Raw genomic sequence first — 23721 nt, forward strand, 5'->3', positions numbered from 1 at the left:
CGTCCGGACAGCTCGTTCCGAACGGTTGTTGGCGCTTTGAGGGTCCTCATTGGAGATGCCCTTGCCTCTTTTCCTTCAAAGAGATATACAAAACTTACCAATAAATCACTATGTGAATGAATTGAGCCCAGGTTCTAAAAATGAATTGTATAATTTAACTAAACCAAAACAGCAGTATTTGGTATAATTTAACTAAACCAAAATAGTAGTATTCATCTCCAATCGCCAAGCTGGACCATGGGGCGAAGGGGGGAGATTCTCGTATCTCGTCAAGTGTGTATAAAGATTTGGTGTAGCGGAGGCATCACATTGTGATGAAGGTGTTTTCTTGGATAGAATTCATTCGGATTAAAGCTCGTCTTGGTGACGCCTCCTCCGGCGTTGCCAAAGAGCTTAGGTTATTATGTCTCTGCCAGTCTTCATGGAGAATGACTTGGTTTTGTTGTTGACCATTAGTGGGGCTCCATTGATATCGTCTTCTTAAAGGATCCTTTCTTTTGAGTCTATGCGAGTAAACTCATATACCCAGTATGGCTATACTATTGTAGTGATTCAATGAGGTCCGGTCATCTACATGTCTTTGCATGTACTTCAATTGAACTTTTTTGGGTGCTGTCCATCACTCGTAAAGAGCTATGGTAGAACGACGATGACAAGCTTGGCTACGGCTTGGGCCCTCTGAGCCCCCTATGTTCTTTATTGTATTTTTCCTCTTTATTTAGGATCATTTCCATGCCCATGGATTTGGTTATCTTTTTTTTGATAAAAGGTCCATAATTTTATATATAAAAGGCACATAAATATACAAAAATGGTAGTGTTGGGAAGGTAATGTACTGTCCATGACTAATGTAATTAAATATGTGACAAAGAAAGTAATCACACTATATATTGCAATTTTTTGTCTGATAAGTACATTGCAGTGGTTTTGTAGGGCCATGTACAGGACAAAATTAATACTAGACGTTTAAGCACCGATCCTGGCATGCAGCACCACTCGATCCAAGTAGATGCTCCATACATATGGGGCTCCCATACATATGGCCTCCTTTCCAGGAGCCTGTCTGGTCCACTGTCTGCCTCAGGGCCCATGAAGGAGCTTGACATCCAGACCATGACCAATCTTTCCCACACAGCACAACAACACCCTAACCACCAAGAAGATCAGCACCCAAGCAAAATGAAATATATTGCAAAATCAAAGGTGTCTCCATTAGCCGGGTGCTCTTCTCTTTGGCATGCATTTTTGGTGCCTCCCTGGCCTCATCACATAAAATGCAGTACTTTATTATCATTTTGGAAGCTCGCACGATAATTGGAGCCGAGGAGACAGTCCACCAAACAAAACACACTCACAATTAGTGGCAGGGACATGGAGAATTAACACAATTGATTAACTTGCATCCAGGAAAATAATGGAGCCAGCAGTACTAAAAGACCACCAAGTTGTGCTTCCAAAAACTGGTGGCAAACAACTAAAGAAAAACTGGTGCAGAAAATGATTAGTACGTTGACCAGCATTTAGAGGGACAGGACTAGGCCGGGGTGTGACCCATGAGTACATGCTAGTACTATATATTGTTTGTACATACACATCATGGACAAGTATGTCTACTTAATTATTTGTGTATCCCCACTGGAAAAGGAGATAACAAAGAAAATGCATCAACGGGGATTTGCTCGCCCCCATGATGTAGACAAGATAGTGATTGATGCCATATCTGCGTACCCTAAACAATAAAATCATGGAAATCAACTCATTACCCAAATGATTAGCCATGATTCTAGATGGGAATTAAGCAACAAAATGATTGAGCTGCCTGCCTAATTTTTTTATTATATCAATCAAGCCCGTGTAGCCTTGATTTTATTCGCCTCCACATACATACACACGCTGAATTAAACTACTAGGAAAACAGAATAGGAACGTGGCACCGATAGAAGAATCAGAGAAAGCCAGAAGTTTTTTTTTCACAAAATGGCCTTCATGGCTGATTGTATTAACTCAAATCACAGTTACATCGTCTGCTAAAAACTTATGAACAGAATTAGGGGGTGTATCTGACCATACAGTCACTGAATTACACGTCCTAAAACTAGCTAGCTCATGGGCAACCAGGTTTGCATCTCTCATACAATGTTCAATGATGACATTCCCGAACTCTTGCAGTAAACTACGCTAATCATTAAAATTTGGTGTTGCCACCGGTGCGTGCCCTTCATTCTTATTTATTGCCTCCACGACAATCAGATTGTATTTGAATGAGAAGAAGCACTTTAAGTATCGACCAAACGTCCAGGGTCAAGTCAATTGCAGCGCAAATGGTACTCCTTCCATATTAAAATAAATTTTTAATATTTGTATTGCGCAGCAAAATGATTGAGATGCATGTATACAAAACAACAATTAGCAATCACGCATGTGCAACCTTGGTTTAATTTTGCCTCTATAGTCTATATAGCTATATATGTAAATACATTACAATGAAAAACCGAAAGCAACACCAGCATCGATAGAATATTCAAAGAAGTCCAGAAAATTTTGATTTTTTTCTCAAAAACGAACACTATGTCGATCATTATGGGCAATTTTCAATCTTTTTTGTCAAACCGATGAAAAGTTACAAGGAAAATACCAACTTAGCCTCTAGTTGACATGCCCAGTCAGCGTTCAGTTAGCATTGACTTCGGTCAAAACCGGTTGACTTGGTCCAAACCGAGACCAGGGTTGTTTTCTTAATCTCGTGGTAAGTTGAAGGTGTATTTTGAATGCTCTCGTAGTTGAGGGTTGTAAATCGAATCGAATGGTTAGTTGAAGATTGAAATCTGGACTTTTCTCTAGTTAGATAGCTCGTTCTGACGACACACTGGTTGTTTAGGGGGTCTTGGAACCTTAATATAATTTTTATTATGTTCGAGATGCTTTATATTTCCGCTGAACTTTGATAATAAATTTATACCATTTTCCTGAAAAAAAAGACACTAGACTATTACTAGCGGGGTTTCTGTACTTACGTCGTGCACCGATAGACAATGCACCGTGGTGAAGTGCCACCGCCGGACCTGCTCAGCCGCTCTTGCTCTTTGGCCACCGCATGCACACACGTATGCACGCATTGCGCGACAAAAGAAAAGGACGACGGAGCCTCGTCACTATATACCAGTATAACATAAATATACGACCTACCGCACTAAAAGCAGACAATAAGTATGTACATGGCCAAGTGTCACCGTCTAGATGCCCTTGTAATCGAGTACTACCAGGTGGAGTAGCTAGCATGTACGCGTATGTACCACCAGCACAAGCTCCAGACAATGGATGGATCAACCCCACGTACGTACATACACTCAACAGATGGTGACAGTAAGAGGGGTCCGGAGAGGGAACAAAGCGCACGACGATTAAATCCAAATTGTTTATCTATCCGCACTTTGATCATGCGTTGGTTGCCAACGATTTTCAGTTTGCTTGATCGTTGTTTATTGTTGCGACTTTGATCATACATGCCTTTGACAACAAGGTAGCTATGTCCGGATCATGTACGCTTGCATGCTCTTTATTGGTTTAAACTCAAAAGTTGTTCAGTGTGGATCATGCTTTTTTTTTGACAAAGTATAGGGTATTTATTTCATAGTCACAGGATTACAATCGGAAGAGACAAGTTTCGCAGCACAAGTAGAGGGGTTGGTTAAGCTAGCACACAATGCTATCCCCGCTATGCCTAAAGTTTGCTAAACAATCTGCAATCCTATTATGTTCACGAGCAATCTTAACATGAGTAAACACCCTATGTTCCATTGAGAGTTTGATGTCATAATTCAAATGACCATACACTAGCTTGTCCAAAGAACTGTCCATAATCGCCGATAAAGCATTGGAGCAGTCAAACTGGATTAAAACCGATAGGGGAGTCCGATGTATCGCCTAGTCAATGTCTTCCCTGATTGCATGTAACTTGGACTCCAGAGTATCGTTAAAATAGAAGAGACGTTTGTATGCAGTGAAGATCACAGAGCCCTTCTCGTCTCTCAGCCCGCCGAACTGTCCGCTCGACAACAGGATCCGTCCACTGACAATGCCGTTGAGCCAGGTGGTGGGAATGGCCACAACAACGGTGGTGGCTTCTGCCTGCATTTTTGTGGCTTGTGTGGATCATGGTTGCTCTTTCCCCCCTTCGATTAGGTCTTGCATGGCTTTGCCGCTTGCCGATATGATACTTTATGTGTGCTGATGTTGACTGTGTGCATCCTAGTTGTCCAGAGGCCGGGTGTGCTCTCGTTGTATTTCTATCCGTTGATACTACATTTTGAGTCAACAAAAAGTCATTTATCAAAAAAATAGCTATCTACAACCCTTCTCTTTCTCCACACAACATTGCAAAACTAGAAGTATAAGGCACTAGCTGAATTTATTCTAGCATTCTTAAAAAGATATGAATTTATTCTAGCACGCCCTCCTGCTCGCACATTCATAACAAAATTCCATGCAAAACATAGAATTAGCAAAACCATATATTAAGCAAAGAACGATTACTCTGCCCGTAGAAAAATATTAAAGAATAAATAAAGAACTACTAAATCGTTTTTTTACTATACATATTAGTTTTTTCTCTTTTTTGCAGAAATGATTCAAATGTATTGTAAAGGTGCAGCAGTAGTACTATAAAGCATCTCAAACATCAATAAAAATTACATAAGGACATGGATCATCGAACAACAACTACCGCCACTAGAATGAGCAGTTGACGTGCCGCTGTCGCTGCTCCCCTAGCAGTGCCAATCTGACCTTGTTGATAATAGTTGGGAAGTCTTCGTACATGTGCCCTTGAGGACCAACGCCACAGAGTCACAGTCATCATCATTGAATGCTTAAATCGATTCGAACCGCCTGACATCAAATCTCATCATTCTATAAGCGCTACATAAACCCTAACCTCGCCGCCATGAGGAGACAACATGAATCTATGACGAAGGTCCATCAACTCTGCCCCAAAGGGTGAACTCAAAGACGACTGGAGCCCGAAGGACCAACTCAAAGATGAAACAATGCCATCCGCCCAAGCGCCGTCTCTACGATAGAAAAAACCTAGGCTAAATCCAAAATATTATATCCCCGCACTTTGATCATGCGGTGGTTGCCAACGATTTTCAGTTTGCTTGATCGTTGTTTATTGTTGCGACTTTGTACATACACGCCTTTGACAACAAGGTAGCTATGTCCGGATCATGTACGTTTGCATCGTCTTCATTGGTATAAAGTTGTTCAGTGTGGATCATGTTTTGTGTGTGAGGAAATATAGGGTATTTATTCCATACTCATAGGATTACTATCGAAAGCGACAAGTTTCACAGCACAAGTAGGGGTTTGGTTAAGCCAACACATAGTGCTATCCCTGCTATGCCCAAAGTTCGCTAAACAATCTGAAATCCTATTATGTTCACGAGCAATCTTAACATGAGTAAACACCGTATATTCCATTGAGAGTTTGATCTCATAATTCAAATGGCCATAGACTAGCTTGTCTAAAGATCCGTCCATAAACGCCGATAAAGCACTGGAGCAGTAAAACTGGACTAAAACCGATAGGGGAGTCCGATGTATCGCCAAGTCAATGTCTTCCCTGATTGCATGTAAGTTGTACTCCAGAGCATCGCTACAATAGAGGAGACGTTTGTATGCTGCAATCATAGAGCCCTTCTTGTCTCTCAGAATCATGCCAAACCCCGTCGAACTGTTCGCTTGAGACGTTTGTATGCTGTGAAGATCACAGAGCCTTTCTCGTCTCTCAAAATCATGCTAGAGCCCGCCGAACTGTCCGTTTGACAATAGGAGCCGTCCACTGACAATGTCGCCGAGCCAGGTGGTGGGAATGGCCATGGCTGCGGCGGTGGCTTCAGCCTGGATTTTTGTGGCTTGTGTGGATCATGGTTGCTCTTTTCCCCCTTCAATTAGGTCTTGCATGGCTTTGCTGCTTGCTGACATGATACTTTACGTGTATTGATGTTGATTGTGTGCATCCTGATTGTCCAGAGGCCGGGTATGCTCTCATTATATTTCTATCCATTAATACTACATTTTGAGTCGACAAAAAGTGATTTATCAAAAATTTAGATATCTACAACCCTTCTCTTCCTAAACGAAACTGACATTGCAAAAGTAGAAGTATAAGGCACTAGCTGAATTTATTCTAGCATTCTAAAAAAATTGAATTTAGTCTAGCGCGCCCTCCAGCTCGCACATTCATAACAAAATTCCATGCAAAACATAGAATTAGTTGAACCATATATTAAGCAAAAAACAAATACTACATGCAGAAACATATTTTAAAAAATAAAGAACTACTAAATTGTTTTTTTACTTTACATGTTAGTTTTTCCCTTTTTGCAAAAAATGATCCAAATATATTATAAAAGGTGCAGCAGTAGTATAAAGCATCTCAAACATCAATAAAATTACATTAAGGACCCTGGATCATCGAACAACAACTTCTGCCACTAGAATGAGCGGTTGACGTGCCACTGTCGTCGCTCCCCTAGCAGTGCCAGACTGACCTTGTTGATAATAGCCTGGAAGCCTTCGTGCATGTGCCCCTAAGGACCAACGACGCAGAATCGCGGTCATCACCATTGAACGCTTGAATCAATTTGAACCACTTGACATCAAATCTCATCGTTCTATACGCGCTACAAAAACCCTAACCTCGTTGCCATGAGGAGACAACATGAATCTATGCCGGAGGTCCATCAACTCCGCCCCAAAGGGTGAACTCAAAGAGGACTGGAGCCCGGGAGACCAACTCAAAGATGAAACACTGCCATCCACCCAAAGCGTCGTCTCCGCGATAGAAAAAACCTAGGCTAAACTACTAGACGGAGCCGAGGCACCGGGATCCCATCCCCTCCACCAGGTGCTATAATGGCTGACAGAGGGAGGTCGAGTCCAAATGTCTGTGGGCGCGCCCGGTTAGTGTCCAGACGTGTCCGTTTTGTGCCCCTATTTGTCGATGCATGCAGTCATGCTTCTCTCTTTTTTTATACGTCCCATCACCCGCATGTGATTGATGAAGATGAAGAGAAAGAAAGAAAAGAAAGAGAAAATGTGGTACGGGTGGGCCGCATCCTACATGATGGACTGACCAGGCACGTCCGCGAGCCCTCGTATTGCTACATTTGGTCTCCATATGAGCCTTCGCGGACAGTCCGAATATATAGGGATGATATGAGAGGTATGGTTGGGTCACTTTTTTCCTTCTCTCTCATGCTCGGTCACTGGTCGAGCGTGCGTGTCATCGGACGTTGAAGAGGATTTGAAGAGGAAGGCTGTAGATGCTATAATGATATTTGATTTGGTATTGTGAATGTTAATTTCTTTTCCTTTACAACGGGCTGTAGATGCTATAATGATATTTGATTTGGTATTGTGAATGTTAATTTCTTTTCCTTTACAACGTTCGCCAAACTTCAATATTTTTTACTTACAATACTACGATAAAAGTAAGAAGAAACAGACAAAGTATTACAATAGATATGCTCTAATTATTGCACATCTAAATGACTCAATCAAACTATAAAAAAATAAAAAAATAAAAGAAAAAAATCTGCATGAATATTTACATAAAATCAATGAAACAGAATTTAGATATGCAATATTTTTTTTGAAGGACCAGCGAAGGCTAATGTTTCATTGAACTTAAGCAGGGAGCAGATGACAAAGCGATAAAGGTGGAGATCCGAAGATCAAGGAGACTAAGGAAGAAGAAGATCAGAGAAAAACAAAAGTGCCACCAGGCACAGGCCGCTAGCCTACTCTCCCGGCGGGTCCCTGAAGGGGCGCTGAATTGACTTGATGTCGGCTTGTTACCAGAGGCCTAGCCCTCTCCTGGTCTCGTTGAGGATGTCTTCCACCTTGGCCTCTTTTGCCCTAAAAATTCAGTGATTCCTCTCTTGCCAGATGTGCCATAGGGCAAGCAATGCAAGTGACTTGATCGCTTTCCTGTGAGATGGCGGTGTTGCATCTGACATAGCTCTGAACTTGTCCAGAGAGGTTACGTTGCCAATCCAGGATTCCTGGCCTAGTGCGCGGCAACACTTCCATGTAGCAATGGCATTCCAGGTTGCCGTCGCGAGGGGGCAAAGCCAGAACAAGTGCTCAGAGCTTTCCAGGTTGCGGAGGCATAACGGGCAGAAGTAGCTGTTAGGCCATCCTCGCCGCTGCAACCTATCATTGCACCAGAGTCGGTTCTGGTGGAGCGGCCAGGCGAAGATTTTCAGCTTTGCAGGCGCTCGGGTGGTCCAGATCAGCTCGCGGAACTAAGTCTGCACAGAACCCTGGAACTAGGCGCGGTAGGCTGAATGTGTAGTGTACTGTCCGGATGCTTCAATCTTCCAAGCGATCCGGTCTTGGCTGGCTTCCTGAAGGTGGTACGATTGCAGCCGGCGGTGCAAAATGAGCACCTCATGTGCAATAGAACCAGTGTCACCGTGCGCCAGGTCAGAAACCCAGCGGTCTTCGTGTAGGGCCTGCGCCACCGATCTGTTCTTTTCTCTGGAGTGTTTGAAGAGGTTGGGGTGGAGGAGCTTCAGCGGAGACGCATCGATCCAAGCCGAGTGCCAGAAACTAGCTGTTTTGCCATTGCCAATAGTCACCTTTGTGGCCGCACTAAAAAGGGCGTGATCGGAGGCATCGCATGGCAGCTCTGTTCCTACCCATGGGCGCTCCGGGCTTTTCCAGGCGTGCCAGAGCCAGCGAAGGCGGAGAGCACGAGTGAACTTGTACAGGTCGAGGATGCCAAGGCCACCATGCTCGATAGGGGAGCAGACCCGTGCCCAATTCACTTTGCAGCTGCCGCTGGTGAGCTCTTGATCATGGCCCCAAAGGAAGCAACGTCTACATTTGTCTATTTCTTTCAGCAGCTTCACTGGGATTTTGAGGGCTGTGAAGGCAAACGTTGGCATGGCGGTGAGGACGCATCTGGCGAGGACCCTGCGCCCGGCCATAGAGAGCATTTTCCCTTTCCAGCCCGCTAGTCTAGCCCGCAATCTATCCAGGATGAACTGAAGATGTACTAGCCTAAGTCGGCCAGTTGTGAGTGGAAGCCCCATGTATCTGATCGGGAATTGCGCGATCGGTCCCCCAAAAGACTGAAGCACCGTGGTGAGGTCGATGTTGTGGCAGCAAATCGGCGTTGCCGTGGACTTGGCGTTGTTTATCTTCAGGCCCGTAGCGTCGCCGAAGCTCTCAAGCATATCCATGAGATAGTCGATCTCTTCTCTAATGGGGTTTGCAAAGATGATGGCGTCGTCCGCATATAAGCTAACCCTAAACTTGATCTCCCTGCCTGGCACCGGCGTAATGTGGAGCTCTTCTTCAGCCGCTTTAAGAAGGCGATGGATGGGATCGATCGCAAGGATGAACAGAAGCGGGGACATGGGGTCACACTGCCATAGGCCACGCCGATGCATGATGGTTTGGCCGGGGACGCCATTGAGGAGGAAGGTTGACGATGAGGTGGCCAGCAGCATGGTGATCCAGTCCCGCCATCTCGCACTGAAACCAAGGTTCACCAAGAGCTTGAGCAGATATTCCCACGAAACATTATCGAAGGCCCTCGAGATGTCTAACTTAAGAAGAACCGTCGGCGTCTTTTTCCGGTGCAGAGCTTTAACACAATTTTGAACATAGACAAAACTGTCATGAAGGCATCTTGTTTTCAGAAAAGCTGTCTGGGCCGGCGATATGATGCGTTGGATGATCCGGGCGAGCCTAATCGAGAGCACTTTGGAGACTAGCTTGGCGATGGAGTGTATCAGGCTAATCGGCCGGTAATCATTTATGCTGTTCGGGCCGTCTTTCTTGGGGATTAGGGCTACGATTGCTGAATTTAGCAACCCAAAATTGCTACCTGCCAGGTTGTAGAATTGGTTGAAGGCATGCATGACATCTTCTTTGATTATCTGCCAGCACGATCGGAAGAATGTGCCGTTGAAGCCGTCCGGCCCGGGGGACTTCTCTGCCGGAGATGCCTGAATCGCCGCCAACACCTCTTCCTCAGAAAAGGGGTTATCCAGCCTACCACCTTGGATTATGGGAATGTGTAGTTGCCCCCAGTTTATTGTAGACGATCGCTGCTGTGTAGCCCCAAGGATGATGTCAAAGTGGTTGTGGATTGCTGCTTCTTTGTCGCTGTGTGCCGCAGCTACTGTATCATTGACCTTCAGAGATTGTATGTAGTTGTTTCTCTTCTGCGAGCAGATTTTTGCCATGAAAAACTTTGTTGGGGCGTCGCCGGAGCGCAGCTAGGTGAGCCTGGAGGCCTGCCTCTTCCTGCATCTCTCGATCGCTGCCAGCCCCAGCAATCTGAGCTTGAGGCTCCTGCGCAGGTCGCGTTCGGACGGAGAAAGCTGGCGCCGTTCCTGAGCCTCGTCGAGGCGCAAGATGACCTCACAGGCCATATGGAATTGCAGCCTTGCATCACCGAAGAGGCCCTGGCTCCAAATGCATAGGTCTTTGGCCGTACGAGCAAGCTTGACGTGGAGGCGGGTGAATGCGCAGGAGGCAGCCACCGGCCTCGCCCAGGCCGCGTTCACCGTGTCCGCAAAGCGCGGGAAGCGCGACTAGAAGGACTCGAACTTGAAGCACCTGCGCCGGCGGGGCCCCGCCGCATCGGACAGCACCAGCGGGCAATGGTCGGAGCAGGTAGTGGAGGCGGCCATGAGCATGGTCAGTGAAAAAAGGGTTTCCCATGACACGTTGCAGAAGAATTTATCGATGCCCACTAGGATTGGGTTGTCGCGCTCGTTGCTCCAGGTGTACTTACGGTTGCTGCATTTGAGCTGACGAAGACCCGCTCTGTCAATGGTCGTCCTGAAGCGGCCCATTAGCCTCCTATTGAGGTTGAGGTTGTTCTTCTCCCTTGCTTCGTAGATTTGGTTGAAATCACCGCAGATTATCCAAGGTTCAGACATGGGCGGGGCCGTGCTCGAGATCTCAGCGAGAAAAGCCTCTTTGCTCGCGTCGTCGTTTGGTCCGTAGACCGTGGTTAGCCAGAAGGATGTGTGGCATCTAGCTACGGTGACCCTGATCGTGACTGCAAATTGGCTGACAGCGTGGGTGACGATGTCTACGAGTTCTTTGTTCCACAGGATGGCAATGGCACTGCGGGTGCCGATTGCAGGCATGACGGCGCAACCCTGCAGTGTATTGCCACCGATTTCGCGGACGAGGGCTGACGACCAAACATCTATCTTGGTCTCTTGCATGCATAGAATGGCGGCCCGATGGGCAGCAACTACTTCTCTAACCGCTTCTCTCTTCACTGGCGAGTTCAGTCCACGTACGTTCCAGCTCATTATCGGGGGGGGAGTGGAGGTCGTCATTCATCTGGACACTGATGGTTTCTCCGGCGACTACAACGAGTAAAGGCGAACAGGTACACCATCCAGCTCTCCGGGGGACGCCTCGACCACCAATAGGCCCCAAATCACGACGGCGCCGGACCGGCCTCAGCCATGCACTGATACATGATTGAAGCAAACCTAACTCCGACCAGCCGAGTGCTGGCCATCGCCGGAAACTAGAACTACAGCTACAACACAGGTTGGTTCCTAACATGACTAAACCATGGCCTCTTCGGCGACTCCTTCCGGCCCGTTGAGGCCAGCAGCGATGCATAGAGCGTCCTTGCCCAGCCTGGTGAGCTTGGCGATGACGGCGATATCTTCGTTGGATAGGGGCTCATCGAACCTACACACGAGCGCCTCCGCAGCCTTCTTCGTCATCTTCTCCTTCGGGCCAAGGAGGCCCAGCCCCTGGACCAGACGGAGCGAGCCGCGCTGCGCCACCGGCACCTTGTAGTTTTGGGCCGCCTGACGCGCTCTCTGACGCGGCGGGGGAACTGATGTAGCACGGACCTTGGGTGGAGCAGAGCTGCGCTTGGACGGTGGCAGGCCAAGCAGGGGGGCTGGCTTGTCGCAGAAGAGGCGTCGTGGGGCGGCAGAGGATTCTGCAATCTCTAGGTGTTGAACTTGCTGCGTCACCTCTCCTAGCTGGACGGCAACCGTGGTCACGGCCGTCGGTGTCTGGCAGCTGAGGAGAGCCGGGTTGTGGCACGCTCCAGAGAGCGTGGGGCTGAATGCGTCCGGCATCTCCACTGCCGCCATGCCCCTCCTCTTGCTTGCACCCTCGTCGAAGTCAAGGGACATGGCCGTTGATGCCACGATCATCTCGTCGAGCTGGGCCGCGATGACGTCTCCGGAGAGCAGGGGCGGGGATGGCCTTGTCAGTCGTGGCGAAAAACTCGTCGACCCCGTCGAGGGCCGGCACACGTGCGGGAGGGGGAGGTGTGGGCATGTGCACCTGACTTGCCAGCCGCTAGCTGCCGCTCTTCTTCTTGCTTGGGTACGCCTTGCCGGACGATCGGTCACGGCCACCATGCTGGCCGCGATTTCTTGAGCTTCTAGAGCGGCGGGGGGAGGGGAGCGGCTGCGCTGGCGCACCCTGCTGGTGGCCCCGTCCACTCCTGGCGAGGCGTTGGAGCCACGCCCGCGCCCAAGCAGCGTGTCCTTCCAGGAGTGTCGGCCACCGCCGCCGCCGCCCCCCTCCCCTCATCGTTGCGGCGGGGGCCGCCACGAGGAAGGCCGCGGCAGCCCGTGTCCACCATCGGCGCGCGCTGCAGACGGCGGTGGCGCTCCTCCATCTGGCCGTCCTCCACATGCATGACCCAGGTGCCCGTGTAGGTGCGCGGCAAGCTGTCGTCGTGGTCGGAGTCGGAGGAGGGTAGGCCGCTCTGAGCTGAGTGGGATGAGTGCGAAGAGCAAGGGGACCAGTCCTCCACCCTGTCGACATGGATGAGGAGGTCGTAGCGCTCGGCACCGGGCGGCAGGGTGACACGCTGATCGGGCGACGAGTGACCCTCCATCTCCTCGACACGTCCGGCGCCCCGAGGGAGCTTCCAGTAGGTGTGCCGGGTGGGAATGAACGCCATGTCCTAGACCCACACCCAGCAAGCGAAGGTTTTGGTGTGGTCGCGCTCCAGCGTGCGGCTGTCGAGCCGGTCGATGCGCACCTTGTCGCCGAACACCTCGTGGACACCCTCCAGGGTCCAGTACTGTTGAGGCAGGTGCTCGATGACACAGCGGACGTGGAGGTGGAAGATGCCGTGGCCAGCGTGGTCGTTTTCACCCTAGGGCGCGATGTTGAAGTTGACACCGTCGACGCGCAGGGTGCCGCGGCGCACCGCGTTGTCGTGGTGGGCAGGCTGGGTGAAGGCGACGAAGAAATCCTCCAAGTTGTGCGCTGTCACCCGCAGGTGGTGTGGTGGATGCACAGCTGCGCCTCAAAAGCGCGGCCCACCGCCATGGGCGAGGTGGCGCAGATTCCGTCGGCCGCGCGCAGCGTGACGGCGTGGCGTCGAAGGAAGAAGAGGCTCTGCTTGATGGCCGAGGTGGACTCGCCGACCTTGTGGCTTGCGCGGGGGCGCCTGGCCGGGTCGACCAAGCTGAGCTCAGCCATGTCAGCAGTCGTCGGGGATGGAGGGGCCAGCGGTGGCGTGGGCGGGGGTGGGGAAACGGAGGCGAGTGTGGACAGAGGAGCGAGGGGGGAGCAGACCTATCCTACTGGAGGCAGGGCCGCCATGGCCGTTTCGTGGATTTTGCGGGCACTCCCTGGCAAAGTGGCCGCAGAGCTCGCAGATCACGCAGCAGAGAGGGTCGCGGCAGTCCTTTCTACGGTGGTGCTTGCTGAGGCAGCGAAAGCAGCGGCCGTAGAAGCGGCTTAAGAAAGCTTCCCGGCCACCCATCGCATTGAAGCTCGGCCGCCGGTCCGAGCGCGGAGCCGCGCTCTTCTTTGAAGGAACCGACAGATCCAGGGCTGCCTTACGGCTTTTGCGCGAGGAGACCTCGGTCCAGTCACCGTCCATTTCAGAAGGGGAATGATCGACCGCTGGGGATGGGACAACGATGATGGATTGAATGCATCGGGCCGGGGGAGGGCTGAGATCCGCCGGGTCTTCCGAGGTAGGCGCCTTAGAGCAGCCCCCACGCAGCAGCAGGCGCGGCGGGGCCGCCGAATCCGGCCTTGAAGACGCGCCAGGGCCCGGGATCTCGGCCGAGGATGGAGCGGGGGGCGCCGAGGAGACCCGCGGATCAGAGCCAGGAGCGGGGCGGCCATGCGGATCCGAGGCTGAAGCAGGGCGGCCATGCGGGTCCGAGGCGGAAGCAGGGCGATGGGGCGGCGCGCCCATGCTGGGCGCGGGGGCGGTGACCGCTGCGGCCGGAGCGGCCAGCAGCGCAGGAAGGGAGGGGTGGCTACCTACAGGAGCAGTCACTATGTTGATTTTCCGACAGGGAGCTGTTGAATATATGCAATATTTTTGGACAGATGTGCTTTAACAAAACTGATTACTCCGGCACCAAAGACGCATGCATCGTCAGACTAGCCACGTAGAGTGCATCATGATTAGCGCCGGGTTACCCGTCTACCCGGCTAAAACAACAGTGCATGTCGGTGGCGTAGTGTCACGGGTGATTGATTTACTATATACTAGTAAATATGCCCGTGCGTTGCACCGGGAGAAAGAACTTAACATGTCATTCATCATGTTAGAAGCTACCGGGTCGAGCAAAGTAGGATTTTTAGGGAGGGAAGCGCAAGACGTATATGATTAACCTAAGGCTGCGAAACATGTAATCAATGGACCCTGTGCCATGTGAAGATGTATCATACGAAGGGCAACCACATTTCCTCATACAAAAACAATAAATCCACGTCGGCTCGTTGATAAAGCCGTACAGGGAGCCGACGAGAAAAATAGAGGGGGCCAAGATGTCGTCGACCTGCTCAACACGAGCCGCCGTCCTACTACACATGTGCAGATCCAATGCCAATCATTGTCATCCGCAACCGTACATTGTCACTCTTATGCGCGTCGTTCCAAAGAAAGAGACCGAGAAAGAGAGGAAAGGGTACAACCCCCCTCAAAAACGTATAAAAGAGCATAAGAGTTTCCTACACTCCTACATCCATCCCTCGTCAGAATTTCCTATTTGCTTGCATCGGCAGCAGTCAGTGAATGATATGTGTTGTCTATGCTGAGTTGCGTTATTGTGTCTATCACACCACACACAGCCGCTACCAACCACGTTGTTGGCACCAGTCATCGCGATGCAACCACACATGCTGCCATGACCGAACAACCGACAACCGAGCACACGCGCTGCCTTAGATCGAGCCTGAATGTAGTCGGTGCTAGGACACATAGCATCCAGCCAAGGTTTTGTGTTTCGTTTGTAAATTTGCCGCCCTTGAATGAAATGGGTGAACTTTGAAATTTTGGATTTTTTTTAGAAATCTCGGACAAAAAGGACAATCCAAAATTTAATTTATTTGGACGAAACATGAACAAAAAATGACTAAAATTGCACAGTTTTTTTGAATCCTCCAGCAATGGAATAAAGCAGAGTCAAACTGAACAACACCGATCCCTTGATTGATATACACCCATGAATAGCTAAGAACAATTCGATTTAGCGGACTACCATAAATCCCATAATTCAATCAGCAAGATTACCATAGTACTTAGTACTCATCTTTGTATGATTAGTACTGCATCAATCATGCTGCCAAGCACACGCATCTGCACCGGTCCCTTTCGAGTCACCCGGCACGTCTGAATCCAGCAGCTTTCAGTCGGTACAGTTGATTAAAAAAAGCAACATGCACCGCCCACTGCGTATCCCTTATCCACAACAACACATCGCCATTCCCCATCACAGACACTCCGCCTCCATCTTCCTCCTCGTCCTACCTCACCCACCCAACGCTGCTCATCCTCCTCTTCTCCATCCATCTCACCACCCAAGCGTTGCTCACCTCTTCGTGCTGCCTCCCTGTCTCCTCCACCCGCACCTAGAGTGGAGCTCCTCTCTGCCACGAGCCACCCCAGCTGCCGCCGCCCCTCTCCTCCTCTCTCTCAGCTTTTTCCTTATCCTCTCGAGGGAAGGGAGTCGCCAAAGAACAACCCGCAGCAGTCCGGCTACCTTGGAGATCGCCCCGCCGCCGGGCCGGCCACCTCTTCGTCGGCCTCGTGCTCCTCCGCGTCGATCCGAACAACCAGGCAGCACCCCCGCTGCCTTGGAGCTCTGACCGCCTCCGGCTGGCCACCTCTCGGTCGGCCTCGTGCTCCTCCGCCTCGATCTGTCCGCCCCGTCGCCGGATCCACGCCGGAGCAGCCGGATCTGCCGCCCCGTGCATGTCCTGCCGTCGGGAGGAGGACGCTCGAGAGGAGCGCCCATTCGTCCGGGACATGGGCCACGCAGCTTGCTCCACCCCTGCCGCAGGTCTTCAAACAACCTCGCTCTCTTTCTATCAACTCTCTCATCCTCCATGCTGTAGACAACTCAAATCCATGTCGGGCACTCCATTGCTTGGCGGCGGACAGGTCACAATCCGGCAGCGAGCTCGCGGAGGCATGGAGGTCCGACGGCCATGGCTTCCTGCGAAGGAGAGAGAGGGAGGTGACAGAAAGAACCGGAGTGAGGGGAGGGAACAAGAAGAGGAGTACGGCGGCGCTACTCCGGTGGCCGGCCGGCGCGGGGCAGCGGGGAGGCACAAGCGTGAGGCCACGCGTTGAGGCGCTGCGTGAGGTCGGCTGCGGTGGCACTGGACGCCGGCGTGAGGAGCAGGCCGAGGTGCTTGGGACCTGCTGGTCCGGATCGAGCGAGGGGGCTCGGGGAGGAGCAGAGCACGGGGCGGCAGCGTACGGGCCAGATCGGGAGGCAGTTTTTTTTCTTTTCTCTCGCTCATATCGGTTCGGTTGACTTAAGTTGAGGACTGCGGGTTGAATACACATACATGGAGGGACTTTTTTGCAAAATCGCCGACGACGTACGGGCAGAAGCATTAGCTGCTTTATTAGTTTACTATATACTAGTAAATATGCCTGTGCGTTGCAACGGGGTAACCAAATTGCTTAGGTTGTGTCTTCTTCGATTTCAACCACCGTCCAACCAGAACCCGATGTGGCATAACAGCATTTGGATTGTACCGCTATGTGCAGTAGTGGCATGGCATGGCATGTAGATTGTGTCTAGCATAAGCCGGAAGCAAGTATCTCAATGTATTTTTCCATCCTCATCTAAAGCAGGGCAGCTCGCAGACATGTCAAAATGGCCTCTATTAGCATTCCCCGATATAAATTGTTAACATAAAAGATTAATTCATTTCCTTTACAACGAACACGGCTGTCCCCCCATTAGCAAAAAATGCTGATAGTACATCAAGGCTTTCATCTACAACGTCCGAGGCCAAAGAATCTGAGCATGTACCTTCGGAAGTAAGCACGCTATACGAAACAGAGAAGCAAACAAAAATAGAGTACCCTTCTACTTTGGGAGCTCCAACACCAACAAAAGCTTGCCACAACTGTTATCACAAAAGCTACTGAATGAGCCAAGCAAAAAAATAGAAAGGTTATAGGAAACAGTCTGTACGTCTCCCTCAAAGCCAACAACGATCCTCCATGGACAAGACACTTCATGGTGGATTAACCTTATGTGGAACACAGAACTCATCATGTGAGTCCACGTCGCCTGAATGCCCCTCTTGGCTAGGGTCAACCTTCTCTGGATCATAGAACTCATCATGTGAGTCCGCTAGCACCTTGCTCTCTTACAACAAAGGGAACCTGTTTATAAGAACCCGGATAACCCAAGTACTCCAAAAGTTGTCCTAATTTTTGCATGACAATGGTTTTAAAGTCTGACTACTTATTGGTTGCATGGCAGCATGGACTACTCGTTCTTATAACACACATCTAATATATATTTTCCTTTATTCTGTCAATTTTTTCAGTGAGATTCTATCACACTAACATACAAATCAACACTCGTGGGTCATGCTGAATTAGCTTCCAGATACATACAAAATGTAAGTCGTAAAGACAATGGACATATCAGAATCTATGGAAGTGCATAGAGAAATCTGGGAGATGAGTTTCAGTTTTGTCAAGTTTGTTACTTTGTTTGGTGTTAACAGAGTCGATGGACATGCCAGAAGAAAAAAACAAATAGATACAGCAGGTTGATTTCCTACCAACTTGACAATGGTGTGTCATTTTTTCTGCAGTAGATTAACTCGTGAACAATGCCATCCTTGTAATCGGGGAATAATTGAAGAGAATAGTAAGCAAAGTATTCTGCCATCTCGCATGAATAGTAAGAAAAGTAGTTTAACTCCTGAACATTTTTTTCGTACAGTTTGGAAAATGCTTACTAACCGATATTCCCTCTATTCCTAAATATAAGTCTTTCTACAGATTCCACTACATACATACGGAGCAAAATGAGTGAACCTACACTCTAACATAGTCTATATACATCCGTATGTAGTTTGTATTGAAATCCCTAGAACGACTTATATTTAGAAACAGAGGGAGTAGAAGAGAAATCAATATTCTCACATTGAAGATATGAGGCAAGCACCCACCTACAATCTGTCCATCACCCCATTGGAAGCCAAGCTCCCCTTTTGCTCGGTTCCTCACTGCTGCACGTACCGATTAGTGGGGACATATTTTTTTTGTCCTATCTACTTTGGAAAAGAAGAGGTAAGGACCTACAGTACTGCAAATCTTCATATTTAAACATATTAACAATCCCTTGTTTTTCTTTCAGAAAAGCAATCCCTGGTTTTATTATAATTATAGATTATCTTAAAATCGATTTCTACTTTGTGATTTGTCAAAGCATAAAGAACTGTGTAGAATAAGAGGTCGTATTTCAATGATTTGGATGTTGCATTGACATCAGATAATTACCTACTGCATGTAATAGCTAGTGATCGATGGATGCAAGTTGGTATAACTTTAATGTCAAATGTATAGAAAAATATCCAAAGTCTACTCCTGGTGTTGCTGCAAGGATTAGATGCTGGCATGCTGTGACTGGAACCAGCAGAAATTATACAAAATGCACAATTTTAAAATTTATGAACTAATTGAGCATGTTTTTCTCTTCGTGTTGCAGGTAAACAAAAACATATAGATCAAATAAGTTAGATGAACCAGCAGATATTTTATTAGTGAGCTCTATAGATGCAGCAATCAGTAACAGACCATCTCCATGAGCTTTGACTCCATGAATAGTACTTAATACAGGAAAAAGGGAAGGCCAATATTGCTCAATTGTTACTGAAATTTTAAAGGAAATCAAGTGGCACTACAACATCAGGACATATGTGTAGAACGAAATGCCCATTGATTGCAGTAGAAGACAATTCACTTCATATCCTTTCAGAATAACACATTAACTCTTGGAGCATGTACAACAGAAATGGAACATAAAGCTAACCAAGAATACATATCCATGTGCGCCACTTTCAGAATATATGACATAGTACCTCTGAGATATCTAACTTGTTGTTTCCATGCATTCAAGAAGCACTTAATTACTTTCAGGGATCTTATTACAAATTTAATTTGTTTGATTCAAACTTATGTAGTAGCATGGCATTTTTCTGAGACATCCAAAAAAATATGTTTACATATCAAATAGGCAACACCAGTAATTATTGGTCCAAATAAGGCATGGACAGGTTTGCATCTGCTAAAGAACATTATATTGTTTCTCCTATTCCACAACCTATGACCACATTTAAGCATGGACAGATTCGTGTATATGATAACAGAACAACATGCTCCATGTCATAAATCACAGGCTAGGAGGAAGCGATGCAGATGAGGGTGGATTAGCATACTTGTTAGCAGTTGTGCTTGTCAGCCTAGTGGAGGATGTAGAGGTAGGTGACAGAGCTTCTTCACCTCGGGTGACTGCACCGCCATGTTCTTACATAACATAGTATTCCTACAAATATGCAATTCAGAATAGAAAGGTACAATTATCAGGCTCAGTACCCTATTCAGAACAGAAAAACAAATCTTATTAATTGAAAGGTACCTTGTGCAGATATATAAAAGTTCAGTACCCTGTTCCTCCTTTCCAAATCTACCAGACTGCTTAATTTACAAACAAAGAAACCTGTGCTGCTTGCCATGGAAGAGATGGAGGCGGGAAAACAAAACCTTAGAAAACATGATGGTTGTATAACCCCAGAAATGTCAAGGATTTGGCATGAGTGTCACAGGCGGCCAAGCAAATCTGCTACTTATCAACACACACACGCATGCACAGTACATATTGTCAACCAAAGTAACAACAAATCAGAGACATGTGCCTCATGTTGTCCCCACAGTTCAATGGAATGGATTGTATCTAATCAGGACATCCAATCAGTGGTTTCATCATCACAAAGAACTCACGAACATGTACAACAATGGAGCAGGTACCTTTGTCTGCTTGGAGCTCCTTGTGCGGGTCATGTTGTGGATGCCCTCCATGGAAGGAAGGACCTGCTGCTGCTGCTCCAGCCCGAATCAAATCAAGGTGGTTAGACCCTACAATCCATCCATATACAATCAGGTATTTGCACTGAAGATGCAAATAGTCCACTGTAGACACTGCAGCAGAGAAGAGAGGGAGCTTCACCAATAGAGCAGAAAAATCAAATGGAATCCAACAGAGAGAAGAGAAGAAGGAAGACCTGCAGATGGTGGAGCCCTTAAGGATGATGACCTGCAGATGGTGAGGGAACCCCATCACCATCTGGAAGAAGACGGCTTGAGCTACTGGTCCATGGCGATGTTGGATGTGTGCCTGCGTGAGGGAGAGAAGAGCATCAGGGAAGGGGAGGGAAGAAGGGCAGAACCATGGCATCGACACTCACCAGGGTGGAACATTGACGAGCAGCTCCATGGCGTGGGTCTCCTTGACGAGCAGGTCCGATCCAGGCGCGGATCTTTCCGCCGCCATGGATCTCCCACTCCTCTCCTCTCCTCTCGGGATTCAAGCGGTCGTCGACGGATAAGAGGAGGGGCGGAGCGGATTTTATCCATCGTCGAGGTAGCCACCACCGTCATCATCGCCGTCGGTCACCATGGCCCAGCGGCTAGGTCTTCCAGTGCGAGGAGTGAGGGAGGGAGGGAGGGCGGATCTGACCGCTGCCTGAGCTGTCGCGGGGGGAGGGGCGCCGCGGCCATGAAGGCCCGCCTCCAACTACAAGGAGTGCGCGCCGCCGCGCCGGATCCTTCTGTCTCCCGCGCCCGTCCATCGTCACCCGGCTCCGGCGAGCTCCTGCGTGGGTCGCCGCACCGCCCCACTTTTCTCCCTTCTTCTCAACCTCACCACCCAGTCTCTTCTCTGCCATGGATCCGCCCGGGAAGCCGCGCTCCGGCCTTCCTCGCCCCCCGCGTCGCCGCCCACCTCCGGATCCGCCTCCAAGCCCCCGCCGTGCGCGGATCCGCCCCCTGCAAGCTCCAGTCGCGCCGCCCATGTAAAAAGGACCGCGTTTTGAATATACCAAAACATAGGGTCCTTTGTGCAAAATTAAAGCGTTTTTCCAGATCCACTTAAACAGGGACTGCGGGTTGAATTCGAATAAACTGAAGGACTTTTATGCAAAATCGATAGCGACGACGGACGACCAGAAGCACTCCGTGCTTTATTAGTAGGGAAAGATAGAGAGAGACCCCGAGCTATCTATAAACTAACTAATTAACTAAACAAGCTTCTATAAGGAGACGCCAAAGCCAGCCAAGAAGTTGATGAGATAATTTAGCTTAGCTGGACCAACTAATCATGATTGGACAAGCATACACACAGGGCCGGCCAATCTTTTTGTGTGCACGTACGTGCCGGCCTGTATAACGTGCGTGTGAAACATGCACGATGCACGCGTCAACCACTCTAATCGTCGTCGCCTTAGTTGCTTTTTATGCTATAGTTCGATCTCTAATTACGTATACACTAATTGAGGCCAATAATTTTTTTGAAGCTTGAGTACTTTACGCCCGGTTGGAGTTAGGGTGTGCAAAGCAAAACTTCCCTAGTGTTAACTACTCAAACGTAAGTACGTCCATGGAATCTGATTTTGTAGTGTAAGATTGTTTTTATGGACTAGATAATTGTCTGTACATTGCAACCGAGGCATTAATATTCTAGTAGAGTAGCCTGTTATTTACTGCCTTCCGCATATTAGTTTTGGTCAAAGTCAAGCTTTACAAACTTTGACAAAGTTTATAGACAAAAATATTAACATATACAATAACAAATCAATACCATTATATTCGTTGTTGAATGTACTTCCACATCATATAGATTTGTTATGCTAAGTATTTATATTTTTTTCTATAAATTTGCTCAAACTTTACAAAGTTTGACTTCAGTCAACTCTAATATGAAGTAAATAAAAACGAAAGGAGTATGTACTCAAATAATTAATGTGATTGTATAAAATAAACTAATTTTACTTGATAAACACTACTTTGATAAGTATTTATTGGTTTATCTAAATGTGAGGTAGTTGAAGCAACTTTTAAGAAACCCGGTGAAAAAACAAAGATGGGAGGTAAAAGTTTTAAAATGCAGGGGGGTGAAGGAGAGACATATGGGTGGACCACATAACCTTACGTCCTTTTAAACTACGATAAGTAGGAGGATGTGAGGAAACATGTTCATTGGTGGTCAAAGTATCATGTAAAAAACTATTTTAATATTAAAAAACTTCCATTTAAATCATAAAATAGCATTACTGACATCTTATTGCAATGCAAAATATATGCATCCCGCCAAAATAAACTGGTTTGCAAAGATATACTTGTCTCTGAGAAGAACGAGACACACACGTAATATACACATATAGCTAATGTGTAGAAATATGGCAACATAAAATTTACTAAAGGTGCACTCAATTAAAAACACAAAATAAATTATGATGCAGAATGGCACTAAGTCGCTAACATACAAGTTATTGAGTATGTTGTGCAACAATTGCATATTTTGTGTCTTTTTGACAAATTGCAAGTTGTCGGATAACTTTTGATAGAGAATAAGTTACAAATATAAGAATCCATCTATTTTTGTTAACCTTTTAATACAATACTGCTTGACTAACTAAAAAGATCATCCATGACTCCAGTTAAACAAATTGTTAAATAAGTTTGATAAGTTTGACTGTCTATATAAGTTTGAGTGTACCTAAGAAAAACTCAAGTTGGAAATATTGAATTTGTTTTTCTAACACGGTACACACACAGACGGTCATACATACGTCCACATACTCACCCCCTGTGAACGCACACACGCACACCTTACCTCTATGAGCACATCTAAGAATTGAGCTAGCACATCGGCTTGATTGACAAAGTCGTCATAGATGCCTTCGTAGTTGACGAGAACGTGGTCTGAAAGAAATCTAGAAAAATGCGAGCACCAATGTCAAATCTAGGACTCGTACTCTGGTAGGCTGGGGTTACCACTGTCCTTCTAATGATTCAATCATAGGTTGGTTCGCAAATATTGAATTTGTTAATTATGTCCCGCAATAATCATGTGATATTTTTTTCTTGATTGCAAATTTTTGTTGGTAGTTTACCAAGCTGACCACTAGGTTGCAATAATGATGTGTGTACAATAATCAGCTAATTTTTTTAAAATGATACATTTTTTTAGTAATTTGCACAAATATTACGCCCAAAAAATTATTTTCAAAAATAATACACAGTCGGCCAGCAGCTGGCCGACTGGTCCTAGTCAGCTAGCAGCAGGCCGACTGGACCTTATCGGCCAACTGCTAGCCGACAGGTGGCTTCTCGGCCACGCGGAGGCCGACTAT

General features: G+C 47.7%; 1 long non-coding RNA gene across 3 annotated transcripts; it reads right to left on the reverse strand.

The window, feature by feature from the left end:
* Positions 1-18203: 18203 nt before the first annotated feature.
* Positions 18204-21542, reverse strand: LOC123102214 (uncharacterized). 3 transcript variants are annotated; one of them, XR_006448831.1, is made up of 5 exons: positions 20776-21542; positions 20593-20705; positions 20339-20509; positions 19950-20035; positions 18204-19856 (listed from the first exon to the last, which is right to left on the reverse strand). It is a non-coding gene; the product is annotated as an uncharacterized lncRNA (long non-coding RNA). The 3 variants fall into 3 exon arrangements; XR_006448829.1 differs by having other exon boundaries at positions 19950-20509; XR_006448830.1 differs by having other exon boundaries at positions 18204-20509.
* Between the last annotated feature and the right edge of the window lie 2179 nt (positions 21543-23721).

Source organism: Triticum aestivum, chromosome 5A (assembly GCF_018294505.1).
Source record: "Triticum aestivum cultivar Chinese Spring chromosome 5A, IWGSC CS RefSeq v2.1, whole genome shotgun sequence".
NCBI classification, from domain to species: Eukaryota; Viridiplantae; Streptophyta; class Magnoliopsida; order Poales; family Poaceae; genus Triticum; species Triticum aestivum.